Below are 9,412 nucleotides of genomic sequence, written 5' to 3' on the forward strand. Positions count from 1 at the left end.
TCGCCCATCTGCCTTAAAAGACCAACATCTGTCGAAATGACGGATAAAAAGTTTCTATTTCATATGTAAGTGTTGCATTCCCTATTAAATTGTGAATGAAAATAAGCAGCATAACCGCCAGCGTATGATAGCCCAGGGCAAGGGAAGCAGGAGTGACGTGAACTCTGTTTAGTTAAAAATTTTTAAAAATTAAAATGGTTTGTAAAAACTTACTCGCTTGTATCGACAAATAAAGGAAAATGTTAGGGGAGTGAGGGGCAAGATTCCTTTTCCGAAATATTTTTCTAAATTCCTGGATGATGCAACTTGTAGTAAATCAGTTTCATTAACGTGTCCAAATGTAATAAAGGGGTGCATTCAGTGGAAGACAACGAACGACAGAACGTGATTTTTTCTTATTTTTCAGTTTTACGCAACGTTTATCTAATTTGTAGGGCCGCGTAAATTTTATGTGTGCTTTGGGTATTTATTTTTTTGCTGCATTTCTCTAGCATTCCTTTATATGTATTCTTTGCCTAAAAAATCCATGCAGTCAGCAGGTTCGCAGCCCACTATGTGGTGTGGTATGGCGTGTTAGGTGTAGTATGTGCTGTTGGGGCAAGAGTCCGCATGCGGACTCTTGCCCCGCGGGCGCTGACTCCTGTCCCACTTTATAGGGTAGCTTTTTCTATGACTTCATAGTTTCTGCCATAAATATTATATTTACTTGTTTAATTGCATTGTTTAATTGCATTAAGCATTGAAAGAAAATGCGCTAAATGTAAGAAAAAAAAACATTGGGGAGCAATAGGATAACAAATTTTGGAGATTGTCTCTGCGTACACGTATTAAGACGGTATGTGCAATAGAACATATAGCATGCAATGATTGGGATTCGAAAAATATTACCTATTTCCAAGAATTTTAGATGCGTTTTATTCGTAGATATGCATTATATTGCCTGTTGTTGTCCCACCTACCCTTGAACATGAGTGTATATTCCCTCAGTCCTTATTTTTCCGAGAAAGCGTTTGAAAATAAGCTTGCAGTTGGATCACCTCCAGGAACTCTTTTATTAACGACAGATTCGGTATTCATTAATTTAGACATTTATAATGACAGGTTGAAACATTTTAACGGAGATCCAAAACTCGCTGCTGATGATCTTGTTTTGTCATGGAAGGCGGAGAAGCTTTTTTACCCTCAACTATTCCTTCCTTATACTCCCTTTCCAAATTCATGTCCATGCAACCTTCCACCTTGAGTACTTTACTCTGCTTTCTATTTACTGCTTACATTTTACAACAATACTTTGCCTAGCAGACATCGGGAGGCACCTGTCTCTCTTGAGAGCATTAGACCAAAAGCATTGCAAGCGTAAAATCGGCGTAAAAATTCAAAGTGGTCTGAAATTCTTACGAGTTCCCCAACACCCAGAAAATGAACGTGAATAAATCTAAAAAGAAAGTAAAGGGTTGTAGTACTGAGTGACGGTTTCTGAACGGCAAACAGACCATTCACCTAATAGGAAAAACTGATTATGACTAAGTAGGTTGTGGAAAATTGTACTCAGATCAACCAACTATTAATTGGATAATGTGTTATGAATGTAAAACATGGAGGAAAAACCTTGCACCTCATTTTATGGAAAGAGAAAGTTCACATGTGAAAATTGCGATTAGGACTCTTGCCCCACAATGGGAGGACTCTTGCCCCACGTGAGGGGCAACTTTCCTATTTGTTTTTCTCTTACATTTTGCTGATTAACTCCAGTTATTAATTTGTTATGCAGAACTATTGCATAAGTATTGTAGTACATGAAACAGGGAACAAATTGTGAAAAAATAAAAATAATAGCTTGAACCTGCATGCATAATTTTTATAATTTTTTGTTAGATGCGTACTGTTGCCCCTCATTCCCCTATGTATAATGAAGTTGTCGATTAATTTGAACATAATCGAAAAAAAAATAATTTTTATCCTTCAAAATAACGTATAATGGTCTTTCTAGGTAGCCGTACGAACTCGGTCCATCTAGTGTAAAATTAAATTGATATAAAATAAAAAAGTACGACTATGTATAAATGTTAAACTTAACTAAACTCTGCCATAGGAATGCCATTCGTAGTGAATTTCCTTCGCTTTGCAAAGGCTGTATAAATAAAATGGGGCGTGGTAGTCTTCCGCCCATTACATCTCGGATGCTTAATGCCACAGGGATTACCATACTCGACTAATGTTGGAAAGGGAAACCATTAAAACAGATGATTTGAATATAAGTTTTTTAATACTAGTGCCTCGTTTATTTTGCATTTTTTTAACATTATTTCTTCACCACTTGTAATATTTATTGTCGATATATTACAAGACAGTGGGTGAAAGTTCATTAGAAATAATAATAGAAACTTATTGAATATCATAAATTTATTACAATGGAATTAATGCTTAAGGTGTGCTATTAATTTCAACATAACGAATTTCGAAACATTTCAATGCGGGCTATTTTTGCGATTTTTTTTCAATTGGAGGACATGTATTTTGTTTTAAAAAGTAAACTATGAAAAACAGTTTGCGTAAAATGAAATACAAATATTTATAAGAGCAGTGATAAGTTCCAAATTCCGTATTAAAATAAAACCATTTCGGCTTTGTTCAGCATTTTTTTCGATTTGAGCCCACTGCGGACCGGTTGCCACTGACGGCTAACTACAGCCTATTCCTTCGCGTCACTAATGGCTGACGAGGTCGGACGTGAGTGACTAGCGAAATGGAAGTCAAACTTCAGGGGCTAAAGTCCTATCGGGTGGAATGCAATGAGGAGACTCACGTCCACGCACACGTTGGGCTGTCGGATTGTTTTCTTTCGAGCTCCTTGGTGCCTAAGCCTATTGATCACTTGAATTACGGTTGTTCCCAAACCCATGCTTCTTCTTCTTCTCGGGTGAACCAAAGCGGATGCTCTGAGGCGAAGGGTTTGTCCGTGGCGAAAAACTCCATAACTCCGTTCACTAATAGGTCATTTATAGGTCCGATGCTTCCCTTCTCCCTCTGCACCGAAGTGCCCGACTCAAATCTCTATCTGCTGCATGGACGATACCCTCCTCCAACGGTTTAATTGCAACTAGGAATGTGACGTATACGACAGTACATGTACTTATTACCCTAATAATCGACACATCCCTCTTTCTTTCAAGGGGAACTAACGCTTTGTTCGGTATCATTTTCTGAATACCATTGCCTGTTACATTGCTCAAATTGAAGATGCATTCAGCGGAAGTCAGTGAATTAGGATTTTAGAGATTTGTGTTTTAGAAAACTCCCTGTAGAAATGAAAATAGGTGAGCGGAATGTATTTCTATGAACCATTTTCTAAGAAGTTGTATTATATTAACTCCTTTTCCTTCTATATTGAATTCAGTTAAAGAAATGGATATTCTAAACGGTGGAGATAGTTCGTGTCCTTTAAAGCACCCATGCATAAAAACATGACGTGGTACTGCCTTGCTGAAAATAATTTTTTCTCGGCATAGTTATTTTATAAAGATACAGAGTCATTTTAAACGTCATTAAAAAGCTATATACTCTACATGGTTATAATTTAGTTATATCTCCCCTTATTTGTTTTCCTTAAATAATCAGATGAATTTCAGATAGGAGAAGTAGGTTTGAGCAAATCGCATTCAGTGAAACTTTTTCTCATTTTTTTATGATAATCAAAATGTCGATGACGATGAATATGAGATTGAATTATGACATGAGATTCGACATTCTTGATCAGCAGTGGAGCAGTTCAACAATATGGCCATTATTCGCTTTTCCCGTATTATCATTCGGCAAAGTAAAAAATTAACAATGAAAATCGTGTTGCATTTTGGCGAAATGCTTTTCTGCTATTTCATTATTCGCTTATAAACTCTTATCTTCAAGATTCTGCACCAGGTGTATTTATGGTATTGGGACATATAATCGCTTTTAATATGCCTGCATAAAATCAATATCCTCTGCTAATGCTCCACTTTTAAAGCAGTAAGAAGGTTATTATTTTCGGAATATATGCATTTTTTCATTGATTCATACGCAAGTTCTTACTTTATATGGCCCTTATTTTTTCGCTTCCAACGTTTACCTCTCGTTTTTATAATTCGCATTTACATGTCATTCATACGTTTTCCGCTGCATGTATTTAGCTTTGAAATTCCTGCGCGAATGACCCTCATCCATAGTTTATTGTTCTCTCGGCAATTGAGGCCTCTCTTTGTTATGTTGACCGCCTTTTGACTCGTGCTTCTGTGGTGTTATGCGGGAGACACGACCTTGAACTAACTGAAATCACGTGACTAAATGACTCACCCCTTTCCACTTCGTGTCGCTTTGATGACGTAATCCTACGCTCCTACATCTAGTTCAACTGTTAATTTTTCTCATTTCACCATTTATATTGCATGCATGTCGGGATGGGAATTATTTCTTAAACTCCACGGGGGGAATGTCCTTAAAGATGGCGACATTGGAATGCTTTCTTCTTCCCTCCTTTCTTGTCATTTCCTCCTTCTCTATTTCTCTGTCTGCCCTTCTGTTCTTTTAGGAGTGGCAATAATGAGGCTCTCGGCTGCATCTACCCTCGTGCCAACTTTTGCAATTCTATCTCTTCCTTATGGCGAGGTCTTCGTTTATTTCATCTTATTAATTAATCCCTAATATTTTCCATTCCTACAAATATTTTTTTATTTCTTACAGCTTTATTTTAAGTCCATTATTCAACATTTGAAAACACAACGGAAGTAATTAATCCCTCAATATTAATTTGGATGCACAATGTGAAGTGAAAGAGTAGATACATAGATTATCGTATTTTTGTCTCGTCAAGTACTTTTCTTTTCTTATTCCCTGTCGCTGCTGCGGTAGATGTATCCTTTTTTTGCTATTATTATTCTTCAGCCTACATATATGCCCTATATTGACAGCGTCTCCCCTAGGCTGCTCTGCGGGTTTGATGCAAGCGTATTATTTCTTGGTTACGTCTATCGTCGATTGTCTTTGCATTTCCAATCCCTAGGTTTTGTTCGATAGCTACGATTGCCGCGATGTTCCCCTCGACCAATGGTGGAAGCCCCCCCCCCCCCTTAGTGGGGCACCGCCTTTAGGCAGTGGCAAGTCTTGCCAAATTTTCCTGGCCTCTGTTCGTTCATTTAATCTCAGCAGTTACGGCCAATTCCAGGGTACGTATATCTTTTGCTAGAATATTTTCCACGCGAACATTTAATTTTAATGATGCGCTATATACACTCGTAAAAAGCGGCTTTTGATGAGAATGTTGACGTCACGAATAGTTTACTATCAACTCTTTAGTATTAAGTTGGCAAGTATTGGCAGGGCCTCCCTCCCTTCCCGACTATTATCCTCTTATCTCACTCCCTATCTTTCTCTCTCTCTCTCTCTCAGTAAGCTAGCAGTAATCATGGAACGCAAGAGTCAATATGTAAATGCTTGAATGCGCACGAAAATGCACCTACCGTGTAATCAGTGATTTACTGATCACGATTACGCACTTATCGCCCAACTTGCGCAAATGTATGAACAGAAAATACACCTTGCATTTTAATTTAGGTCATGAATTCATGCATGTTCCATTCCGGTCCACGAAAATCGTTATTCCATTCACACATTAAATCGTATGTGTTAATTCACCGTGTAACCAGGTCTTTACGGCTTAAGGCTAGTGAAGTCAAAATGCAGGTCTGGAAGCGTATTGCGATGTTTAGTTTTAATCCACTTAATAAGTTGTGTTCAATGACTCTTTTGCTGTGTGCAGAACCCGAATATGAAATTTGCTAAATATTTCTAATAAAAATAAATTAGTGGATAAAATAAAAGAAGCAAACTTTCCTCCAATATAATATTTAAGGTTTTTTCATTTGACTGTTATGTACCAACCGTTGGGTCTTTGGCGTCATTCCTGAATTGGTGCTTCTTGTCCGCCTCAGCCATAGATCCACAATGACAGCAATTTATTAAATATGTATGTGATCATATTGTTCTTTTTATTATCCAACTATTTGTTCGATGGATTTTTCTCATTTATAGGAAAATTCACCAAAGTCGTTGGAACATTAATGGCTTTGCCTGGTTTCGCTAATGGCAGGGCCCTCTTCGCTTCTATAGCGTTGGGGTGTCTTTCCCCCTTCCGTTCCTTTCGCACCTTTCCTCTCCCAGAGGGGTCGTCGAGCTCCTATCGCGGCGGCGCCTCTTTCCTATTCCTTCCCTCTCCTCCCCCTCCCCGGGTGATCGGGCGTATAAGCCACTGGCTTGGTTCCCGGCCCCGGTGCGTTTTATCCTCGAAGGGCTCCCCTGAGCCCTCATGCGTTGTTCTTATTACTTTCAGTAATCATCTCCCAATGTTAGAATATGGTGATTACAAAAATTAGTTTAATTTTCTTCCGTCAAATCAGTTTTTTGTCTATCGCATTTTGATAAAAATATGACTTATGAAATATACAAGATTACTGAGTAGGTAATCTCTCAAAACAATCTCTAAATTGTTGGTGCGTAAAAAACATCGCACTTATTTTATAAATAGTCGTACTCACCGCGGTGGCTCCATATCCACCAGTGACGCCATTACTGGCCAGTGTGGAAGTAGAAGTAGTTATTGAGTGATTTCCTCATAATAATCACACACACTACTTCTTAAAGGCCATTGTCCTGAAATGTTTCATCCATCGATTTTAGCAAACAATAGTAAGGAATTCCGTCATTACAAAATTTGAATGTCACAGATTTTTACCACTCGCTCAAACTTTCATATTTGTCGGGTTTAGGAATTATAACTCCATATTTAGCATAGCTATAAATGTATTGTGGTATTTAATAAAAAAAACGTGAATACCTCTTTATACGCACAGTGTGACTTGCATTGATAATCCAATCTGGTTAACACGGAAATACCTCCTAATTTAAAGAAAGATGAATTCTGTGGTCCCGTCATTTCTTCGCTGCTAGAGAAACGGAGCTGAAAAAGGCAAACCTTATGGAATATGCAATTTAGCTGAGCATGTTAAGGCACCAAAAAATTTCAAAAATATGCGATTATGATGTCGCTCTTCGCACGATCGCAATGAGAAATTAAAGGGTTAGTTTTACGCTGTTTAAGTACCCGATTGTAAACTTCTGATATCCCAATGCTCATAGAATTTCGATGAGAGGGGAAAAAATCTTTCTATACAGAAAATCGGCATTTATCGTTCTTCAAAAATAACGCAAGATTCTTCACGTTGTAATATCCGCTTGTATGTTTTATGTTGTCAGAAAAAAAATCGTAACCTCGACTCCACTATCGATTGCATTCTTTCGTCGACTTTATGGTCGAGTCTCGAGTCTTCTCGAGGGGAGTCGTCTCGAGTCCCCATTCATAAATCCGATATTGTGCCGGTCAAAGAGAGCCGTTGACAACCGAGAAAATGGAATTATACAAGATGATATTTAAAGACAGCTGCATTTTGTTGTGGAGATGCATTACTGGTTGGAATTTAGCTTGTTTCAAATGAAGTTATAAACCATTTCTTACGTTTTACCCCCTCGTTTTGAATCGACCCACTATTGACATTAGTGGCATTTTGTGGTCGTAATTACTTCCACATTAGACCCTATTTATACATTTAATCCGATATTCTTCTTTAAATAATAGTTGAAGTCTGTAAATTAGTCGAAAGATTCCTATGTGAGTGCTAGTTTGCGGTGGACTTGTATTCTATCTATCTATCCATCTCTCTATCTACATAATACCCTGCGAGCCACCTCTAGGGTGTTTGGCAGGGGGTGTTCAATCACCAGCATGCACATGCACTCCCATATGCACACCGCACCGTCCGAAAAATGTCACGTATACTAACAAATTACACTAATATATGCTGTTAGAAATAATAATAAAATTGAGAAACATGCAATAAGTTTTACATAGGTTAGTTGGCTACACTATAAGTCATGCAATCTATCTATGAGTTCTATCGCTGCCGTTATAATCTCTTATTGATCGTGGAAAATATGACATTCTGTACCTGTCTGTTCTACAATCTATCTCTGTCTTATTATTTATATGATCTGATCTTCCGTAGTATGTTGGCATCCGTAAGATATGGTTAACTTCGTTAGAAAAGACACTGCTCTTGAATTTATCTAAAAGGTTTAGTCTACTTTTCAATCTACGGTCCGACAGAGATTCCCATCCGAGTTTATCTAAGAGGTCAGTTACACTAACAAGACTGTCGTAACGACCTTTCACATACCTGGCAGCTCTTCGTTGCACGCGTTCTAACTCTGTTATTAAGCCTTTTTCATGAGGGTCCCAAACACTGGCAGCGTATTTAAATGGGGTCTAACGAGGGAAAAGTAGCTAATTTCTCTCACTTTGTCGTCGCACTTTCCTAATATTCTTTTAACAAAACCCATTTTACGATTAGCTTGACCGGTTATTTCTCGGATATGTTTATTCCACGATAGATCATTATTGAGTCTAACTCCTTGATATTTCACGGATTCAACAGTCTCTAATTGGGTACCCCGAATTATATTGCTACGTTGTAGGGAGTTGTTCTTCTTCCAGAAATTCATTACGACGCATTTTTTCCAAATTTAATTCTAACTGCCATGCATCGCACCACGCTTGGATAGCAGCAAGGTCATTCGTTAGTTCATCTACATCTTTGCTGGAACGGATTTCTCTGTAAACTACAGCGTCGTCTGCAAATAATCGTAACGTACTGTGTACTACTTCGCCAATGTCGTTTATATAAAGAAGGAATAGGAGTGAGCATATGACACTACCCTGAGGGACGCCAGAAGTGACTCTAACCTCATTGGAGACTGCACCGTCTAATACTATGAGGCGTGTCGGTCGATAATGATAAACAGAATCTTACTTAACAGATTTATTATGCATGCACGTATAATAACGGTGAGCGAGCGAGCGACTGAGAGTCTGGTGTGGAATGCTCGCCGCTTATATATCATCAGGCGAAGGTTACTGAGGCTTCTAGAACTTTCCACAATATTTAAGGGAAACGGCTGCTTGTCGACTGGGCCTCCGAGCAGTCGCTGCCTTTGACTTCGCGAATATCGTTGCTACAGGCCGCCGGACGGTCGCCTCAACTACTCTTTGGACACAGTCGCTCAAAAATTCTCTTATCCAGGAAATGACATCTTCGTGTAGACCATAAGATTTTAGTTTTATTATTAACTCTCCGTGAGGTACTTTATCAAATGCCTTTTTGAAATCAAGAAAAATCGCGTCTACTGGAATGTTATCTTCCCCGGAGACTAAAATATCGTGGGCGAAAAGTGCTAACTGGGTTTCGCAAGATCTGCTTTTCCTGAATCCATGTTGAGTTCTCATTAATAAGTTTTGTGCGTCTAGGTGTTTCATTACCGAGCTGACTAC

This window comes from Ischnura elegans, chromosome 6 (genome assembly GCF_921293095.1).
Source record: "Ischnura elegans chromosome 6, ioIscEleg1.1, whole genome shotgun sequence".
In the NCBI taxonomy this organism is placed as follows: domain Eukaryota; kingdom Metazoa; phylum Arthropoda; class Insecta; order Odonata; family Coenagrionidae; genus Ischnura; species Ischnura elegans.